Genomic DNA, 8,806 nt, shown 5'->3' with positions numbered 1-8,806 from the left:
TTAACAAAGAAAACAGATGCAAAATTTGTTAGGAGTGAGTGTCAGGGCACAGCAAACAATCTGCACATCTCCCATGATTGTGTTTTTCAGTCCAGGGTAGGAAACCTATTGTTCAAATTGTTCCCAGATCATATCCCACTGGCCCTGATTACCTTGATGTTGGAGAAACATCTCGAGGGACATAAATTGCCTAGAAACATTTGAAACAGCTGCCAGGAACTGTGATTCTATGTTATTACAAAAGCAATCTCCCTTTCCAGGAATTTAATTTGCAAAAAATAAAAGAATTTATTAGAAATAGAAAGAAAGGTTTTGAAATAAGATCAATTCCCAGAATCCAGGTGCACTGTGCTGGTCGTGCCTTTCTGACACAATTACCCCTTATGACCTCAAATGGGAATAAATGTGACTGCCACAAGATGGTACCTGCTTGTGAAAAATAAATTTCTCCCTTGAATTTAGGCAGGCTCGAGTCAATACCTCTTGCAGAAGAAATCTCTCCTTTAAGCTCAGTATATTTTCTGGAACAATGGATATTGAAATGTGTCTGTTAATATAATCGCTTGACATCTACCGTTTTGTATATTCTGTGTTCCAGTGAAACCTTCTCTGTATGGCTAATGAAATAATTTTTTTATGTTCTCAATAATCATTATTCTCTTTAATGAAAAGTTAGGGCAGATCTTTCAGCCCTTACTTGTGGGAATAATTTCTACCCTCACATTACTTTCTTGAGTAAGTTAAGCCGAGTTGAGTGAATTAAAGTTTTGCAGGGATGGATTGTTCATAACTTAAGTGCTAATTGACATCTATTTCAGAACATGACATTCCAGAATAAACCTTACTTTAAAACATTAATGCAATTATGGTTTTTATAACAATTAGTATAATTATATTTTGGGTAATAAGTCATTGTAGTGGAATGTAACTTAATGTTTCCTGACTGCTGCCTTCAAAAATTCCCTGTCCTGAGTCACATAAAGCATCTCCCACAAACACTGTAAAATAAAGGAACAGGAGGCATCATGCTTCTACCTTTTAATTTTGAGGCAAGATAAGTTGTCGTGCTTGGAAATTTTAGAGTCCTTGTATCACGCATGAAACAAATTGTCTCATTTCAATGACTTTGCATCAGAAAAAGTGTCAGGTCCAGATACAGAAGTCAGACTAATAAGTGATTAATAGCTAAAGTGAGCCTCTGGTGCTTTATTTCCCATCCCCTACTCTGTCTCCTCTTTAACACTCAGGTAACTGTCAGAAATGGACCTGGCTGTTATAGATGACAAGGGGTAAATGCCTTCGTGTTGTCCTCCAAAGGTTAAGGTTTACCAACCTCAGTTGGAAGCCACAATCTCCAATAACCATTAATCCACTAAACTCCAGTGCGAGTGAACATATTTATGGCTGCAGTCACTAAAGGGTGAAATAAAGATTAGTTTTTAGTTAGGAACGCAAAGCTTTTCAGATCAATACAGACCCACTGCTGAAATCAATCTAAAGTTTGGAATTTTTAAGTAAAGATTTACAGGGCTTCCTTGTACAGTTAATTTTCCATAGGGGGAATAGTCTCAGCAATGTTACATAGTAATCAAATTGAGTAAACACCGTCAGTTCGTAAACTGACCTCAGTTATGCACATAGCAAATGAGTGTACAGCAATAAAAATACCCATAATGTGGACAGTAAATTTGCCAATAAACAGGTAAAGCCAAAAAGCACATATAGATTAACACAATAAAATATTAGTAGCTACATTTGCCTATTTGAAAACATAAATAATCAATAGACATTAATAATGAAGTTGCTCGTGCGTTTCTTTATTACTGTGCATATTAAGTGTTTCAATTATTTCTACTTAGTTTGATAGATAAATGTATATGCACATTTTATGCCTTGAAAAGAATATAGGATTACTCTTCAAAACAAAAGCTACTGTTCAGATGAACGAACAAGTGGACTGGAAATTCTCTGCTTGTTATACCCTTCTGCTGTTCATGTTTGATGCATGTATACAATTTATTATGCAATTTCTTGAGATTTGACAAAGTAATTGTCTGGCAAACCATAGCTTTAATGATGGCTTTTCAGCTTCATACAGAAGGTCTGAAGGTAGTGTAGGGAAATGACTTAATAGATCAGTGTCTATAAATACCGTTAATGTGTATTATATATATATGTGCTACAGTAACCCAAGTTATTTTCTGAGTTACCGCACAATATGTTGTGAGATTCCATGTGGTAAATTTGTTTTTTGTCATCAGAGCCACTGCATGAAATCTTATATGTTGGGCTATAACTTCCAAAATAACTCGGGTCACTGCTGTTGCTTTAGTCCCGATATCTGTCACTGGCTTTTCCTGACAGTGGACCAAGGGCTGTGAAGGAGTCCAGATGTTATAGTATCACCATGGAAGCTGAAAAAAGCCAGAATTTCCACTGTTAATCCCGTTTTAAAGGGCTTGTCGCTTGGCAGTTAAAAGCAGTTCAGGTCTGAAACCAAAGTCAAGGTGCAATACATAAATTTCCTTCTGATCATATTCGTTTTAAATCATCACCGCTATTCTTGAGATAAGGAGAATAGAAATCCTAAAGTTTTATTATTTTGAACACTTTCACAGCCTTTTGTAACTAAAATACATCTAATTTAAAAAAAAAGAAAGAAAGAAAGAAAGAAATTTCTTAGCAGAGGGATGTTCTTCATTTTGCCTATCTCCCTGTTTTATCATCAGTAAATGACTACTGGCCAGATTCATGGCTTATGGGAGTGAGTGCTGAGTCCACTAGGACCATCCCCTTATATCAGCAATGAACCTTTTCCTGCTGATGAGTGCTACATGAATGAAGTTAAAATGGAATCTCTTTCTCATTTCTCTTCAGGATCACTTCTCAGCCCGAGGATATCCGGGATGTTTATTTATACCTCAGTGTAAATGAATAGGAAGCACTGGGCAGACAGGGAGATGTTATCTCATGAGCAATAGGTACCTGAAAATCACCCAGGCAACTTGAGCCAAAGAAAAAAAATGAGATGAAGTTCTAGTGACTGGGCTCTGACATCAAGCAGCACTTTATTTCACTTTCATTTTTCAGAATTAATGATATCTACCCTAATGCCTACATTTTTACCTCTCATACACAGCTCATGAATTAGTTTGATTGTTGATAACGGGAAAGACTAAAGCTTCCTCTTAATTCTCCAGCAGAACAGAAACAGAGCTCATATCGACTTCATCACATTCTCCATTTGTCATCATGGAAATATCTGAAAAGGTGAGAGAGAACAACTTCTAGCTGTGAGCGGCTGGTATTTCCTTTGCGCCAAAGCAGACCACAGATGATCTGCTTGTATTCCAAGGCATTGTCACTCACGCCAAATGGAGGGATGTTTCTATTATGTGAGATAGATGCTGGACTGACGCAGCTGGCTGGTGACATGCAGGGCTGTGCCAGCCATTCTGTGATGACTTCTTTTGGGTTTCTACTGCCTGGGCCAGATGAGAACCAGGAGGCCAGGCACAACTGCCCACTGTTCTGAGAAGCAGAGAAACTCTCCACCAAAGGAGAGGGATTATTTTTCTGCTCTCATTTTCTCGACAGGTAGAGTATCTGCTACAAAAGTTATATCTTGCCTGATGAGAAAACAGTTCTACACCGACCTTGGATTGCTGTTTCACAGTGGAGAGGAGAAAGAGATCCCTGTGTACCTGGTAGCTGGTTGGGGTAGGCCTGAGCTGCTGCTGGAGTTCACCCAAACCACAGTGCCTAACTAAAGAGGTTCAGCTCCAGTTAGGGGAAGAACATTTGACCTTCACTGGCCATATGAAGTTAAAGATTACCTGGTTTTAATCTCATGTAGTCCTGACTCCAGGTTTTGCTTTGCTTTTTCTCTCAGCAAACTAACTAACTTGAGCAAGCAGTTTCTGACTCTAAAAACACATTTCGGAGTACAGAAGAGGAGTAGAGGGAGAAAACAATATTGACTGTTTCACAATGGTGAATAGCTCTGGTTACTGAGAAAGAGATGATACATCACCTCCATGGAGAGATCTCCTTCTTATGCTGCAGTATAAGACCATTCCATTTAGGCAGAGCCCTGTGGGGTAAAGCAAGGGGAGATTGTAAACCTTAAGTTGCATTTCCTTTTGGTTTTTTTTTTTTTGTCTTTTTTTTTATGCTTTTATTTATTTTGCTTCTAAAAATCTTGCCAATGAAGAAATATCTTGGTAGTCAAAGTCAAAGCTGCATTTTATTTTAAATCATTACTTCCTCACCACCTTTGTCTATGCCACATCCTAGGAGGATTCAGTCTTGGGCATTGGAAGAGAAGCACTGTGGGAACGATTTCCATCCACAGAGCACTTAGTAGTGGTGGTGAACAAAAGTCTTTGTCAGCAGACTTTCTTGAAAGAGAATTAAAAATTCTTTGCAACTCTTCTCTCCCTTAAAAATGGCTACTGCTCCTCTGGGGCTTGTGAGAGCCACGTCAAACCTATGGATTATGAATTAGATCAGTACAAAAACAAGCTCTAAACCTAGGCACTGCAATCCAGCCGACTTCTGTGACTCTGAAGCTTGCCTTTTCTCACTGTTTCCCAAAAATGCTGCCCCATGAAACCAGCATCTGGGAAGAAAAAATGTCCCACCTCCTTACAAAGCCTGGCCATGACTTTGGAGCAGTCATGGTACCAGTGGCCTCTGGTACCAGCGCATCCTCTTCCCTGTTTGCAGTGAGTCCTGCATGCGTCAGGCTGGGAAATAAGCATCCCCTTTCAAGAGAGCACTTAAGTATATGCTTTGACAAATGCTTAAATGCTTTCCTGAACAGAAATGGACTTAAGCACAAGAGAATATGCTTTAATTTGGACCGTGGTGCAGACACAATCACTAATGCTCATATTATGTGCCTGAATATCAAGTCCCAGAGCGTAAGCTCTTCCGAGTGATGGTTAGAGGGTTCCTACTTGTAGCATGGTTCTGTATAGAAGGATTTGCTTAATCCACCTTGCTTTTAGATTGCAATTTCCCCAAGCTTAGCTGCTTCTTTTAACAGTTGTGAGTTCTGCCTCCCCAAAGTTATTTTAATAACTCTTTCAGAGGCAATACCTTATAGTCTGATTTTTCAGGAGCTACCGGTTTGCTACAAACTTTGTTCATGTCTTTTCAATTGCACAGCATTGCGCTGAATGGCTTTTTGTGTGTGTGTGTGTGTGTGTGTGTGTGTGTGGGATTTACTCTGTCACCTATCTGGGGGCGGGGGTAGGAAGAAGAGAATGCTTTGTCCTTCAGTGTTCTTATGATCACTCCTGCTCATCTCCCACTTCTTCCCCAGAACTTTGGACAAGCAGGGCAAAAGCCTGAGTACCTACTGGTGTTATGACAATGCTACAGACAAAATTCTCCGCATACATTCAGACATGGAAACAATACTTCAGGACATGGTTGCATGCATAAATATAAACAGTCAACATCCCTGGAGGAATCTCAAAGCACTGGACAAGCATCGATTAACCAGGGCACAACACAGGTGATCAGAATGCCAGTGACACCTCTGGGGCCAGTTGTGCCAGCCTTCAGAGTCACACAGCCGCTGCAGCCACTGGCATAACGGGTGGAATGGGAAACGCTCCACAGCCCCAGCTGGGGTTGGAGCTGGGCAGATGAGCTCAGTAGGGCAGGCAGACTGCAAGCTGGGGGAGCCTTGGACTGCACTAATGAAAATCCTTATTAGCATTTATTAACTGAAGCACAGAGATACTAAAGGAAGCACCTGGGTCAGGGTTGTTACATGTATATTACCAGACCCAGGATAGCTTCTGATTTTAGGGCACTCTCCCTCCCAGCTCCTTTGTTTTCAGGGAGAAGACCACTCAGGGAGAAACAAGGTACCCATGGGAGTTGGCCCAAACCCTGAAGTGTGTAAATGAGCATATAGGTGAAACCTCTGTGTCAGCGTGAGAATTCAAACATATGGATTTGAGAGCTCTAACATCAGCCCAAGCTTCCCCTCCTGCCCTGTTCCTAAATATGCTATGGATTAAGTGGGTTTGTCTGTAAATAGGAAGTGCTGCTGTAATGTCAGGCCTACATTCAGAAGAGCAGCCTTATAAAACTTCCACATCAGAAACTTCACAGTGTACAACAATTTTTGGCAGGAGCAATGTTATTGATAACACTCAGTACTGCTGTGGCTTGTCTTCTTGTGAAATATTTGCACTAGAGTTGGGACTGCATGCTCAGAGCTCTCCCAACAGCACACACGGCTCATTTCTCAGCAAAGGCAATCCAGTTTATCTCCAGTCTTGACCTCACTTGAAAGTCCCCAAAGGAAGTCTCTTTTCCTGTGGGGAGAGATCCCATCCACATCTGGGTGGTTCCGCAAGCACTGTCAACTGGTCATGTTTTTTCCACCATTTGCAATGTAGTAGTGGTAGAAATGCAAACAGTTGAGAGAGACCAGCAGGCCGGAAACAGCATACAAAAGCAACTTCTGTGCCCTAAAGAGTGAAGCCAGTTGAAGCTCTGTTTCTTGCAGCTGTCTCAATGACAAAGGGCAAGTGTTCAGAACTGACTCTTATTTTTGCACTTACTGATTAAGATCCTATGAAGATAACTTGATAATTTTGGAGCTGTGCTGGAGTATCAATGTCAATGTGTATCACAACCAAAAAATATGCAAAAAATCTCCCAGACCACATCATTTGTAGAGATACACTTCATATTTAAAGCACAGATATTATAGAAGGGTTCAAAACTTCTCTATTTTTTCTTTATAATTACTCTTACTGAAAAGCGTAGCTTGCTTATTTACTGAGTATGTTCCCTTGGATTTTAAAGACAATGCCTTACATTCTCTTGATGAAAGCCTCTGCATGAGGACCTCTTCCTCGAGAACACAGCATGATTCAGTTCCCCTTGTGGGGCTGCCTGCCCTGATACAAGCCTCTACAATGAGACTTCAGCAAACTGAGGCACATGCCTGGAAGGGAGGTGATAAGTGGAGGGAAAACTAAAGCACAACACCTGCTCACAGCTGACTTTCAAAATATGAAAACAAGGGGTACCACCCTCCAGTCTGTGGGAATCCTGCTTAAGAATAGGACCCTATAGCTACAGTAAGGAAGGCTCAGGACTTAGAATGTGTCCATTGCCTCAGGGGAGATGCACTTCACACTTAGTTTCTCTCAAGTCTGGGATGCTCTTAAGCTTATAAGGTAGAAACACAAAGTCTTGTTTAAACCATGTGGCAAGTATATGTAGTTTTGCTTGATAGAAGAAATGGATAATTTTACATGATGTGGGACTGGAGTAATCACAGAAGAAAGAAAACAGTATTTTCTGCTGACAGCTGCTGCGTGTAAGAGGTGAACTTTAATCTTCTCCTTTGCAGCCATAATGTGCAGAACTTTGAAAAGCACCCAAGTGAGCTAGGAGCTTTGAACTCTTACTTCAGAGGAGCTCAAGCCCATTTAGAAAACAACCTACTCAGGAGTTTTGAGAATGTTTGCTCAATGTGATTTAATTCAGAAAGCTTCAGGGTAGAAAGTTAAAAATTTGTAATTCAATAGTGACCACAAATCACATAAATAAGTAGCAGTGAACTTTATCCTAACTTCAGTCAGTATACCAAAGTTAAACAAAAATTAATCAAGTATTTTCACTAATGATAAGTACACACTGTTCTCAGATACTTGCCACATGTTGGCACAGACATATCTAGCAGCTTTCAATGGTGTGAGAGTGGGCAACATGCAACATATAACTCAGTGAAAACTGATACAAAATGCCCCGAGGGTTATTTATAGACATCACAGCAGCATAGTTCAGCAGTATAAGCATGATGTAAGAACTGATCTTCCTTTCTACTACAGCTGGGAGATATCTAGCATGGATGGGGTTGGGTTCAGGTAACTGTAACAAGAAGTAATGGCCTCAAGCCGTTATTTTCAGGTTAAACATTAGGAAAAAAAAATTCCCAGAAAGAGTGGTGAGGCAGTTGCACAGGCGGCCCAGGGAGGTGATGGAGTCACCATACCAGGAGGTGTTCAAGAACTGTGTGGATGTGGCACTGAGAGACATGGTTAGTGGGCATGGTGGGGATGGCTGATGGTTGGACTAGAGAATCTTAGAGCTCTTTTCCAACCTTAATGATTCTGTGATTCTGTGATCACTAGAAACACTAGCTATGATTGGAATAGAAGAATCTTATAATTCACTCACCTGTGTGGGGCCAAATCTGGATGTCCAGCAGTACAGCTGAAAGGAAGGAGAGGCACAGCAAAGACAAAACAACAAAAAATGATTTTAGCAGAAGCATTAAAATAGTCATTCTTTTTGGAAGAATACTATGCCCTAAAACACCAGCTATCTAATTTCCCTTGGAAATGTCTTGCAGAAAGAATTGACATACAAAGGAGGAAGCCAGGAGCTGTCTGGTGAGACAAAAATGGGAAACTGTGGCAGAATTTCTTTTTTAAGGTCACCAGAAAGTAAATAAAAATGAAACCTGTCATGATGCCTTTCAGTTCCATTCCTTTGCATCCCTGCACAATCTGACTCCAACTATGTCAATACACTGGCATCCTTGGCCAAGTCAAAGAGGAAGACCATGAAAGCTGGCATTCCAAGTCCCACTCCTGGAGTATATCTCAGTGACAAAAGCGTATTATCTGGGAAATAGAATGGGTCTCATGGATTTCACATCAAGTGAAACTTCCCTTAAGTGCTTATTCCAGCTTCCCTTCATGTGCAATTCTTTCAAGGGCGTGCATCCCACCTTTCATTTTTTCCCCTTTTTTGTTTCTCCCTC

Source organism: Meleagris gallopavo, chromosome 3 (genome assembly GCF_000146605.3).
Source record: "Meleagris gallopavo isolate NT-WF06-2002-E0010 breed Aviagen turkey brand Nicholas breeding stock chromosome 3, Turkey_5.1, whole genome shotgun sequence".
NCBI classification, from domain to species: Eukaryota; Metazoa; Chordata; class Aves; order Galliformes; family Phasianidae; genus Meleagris; species Meleagris gallopavo.
This window is presented reverse-complemented; position numbering follows the sequence as displayed.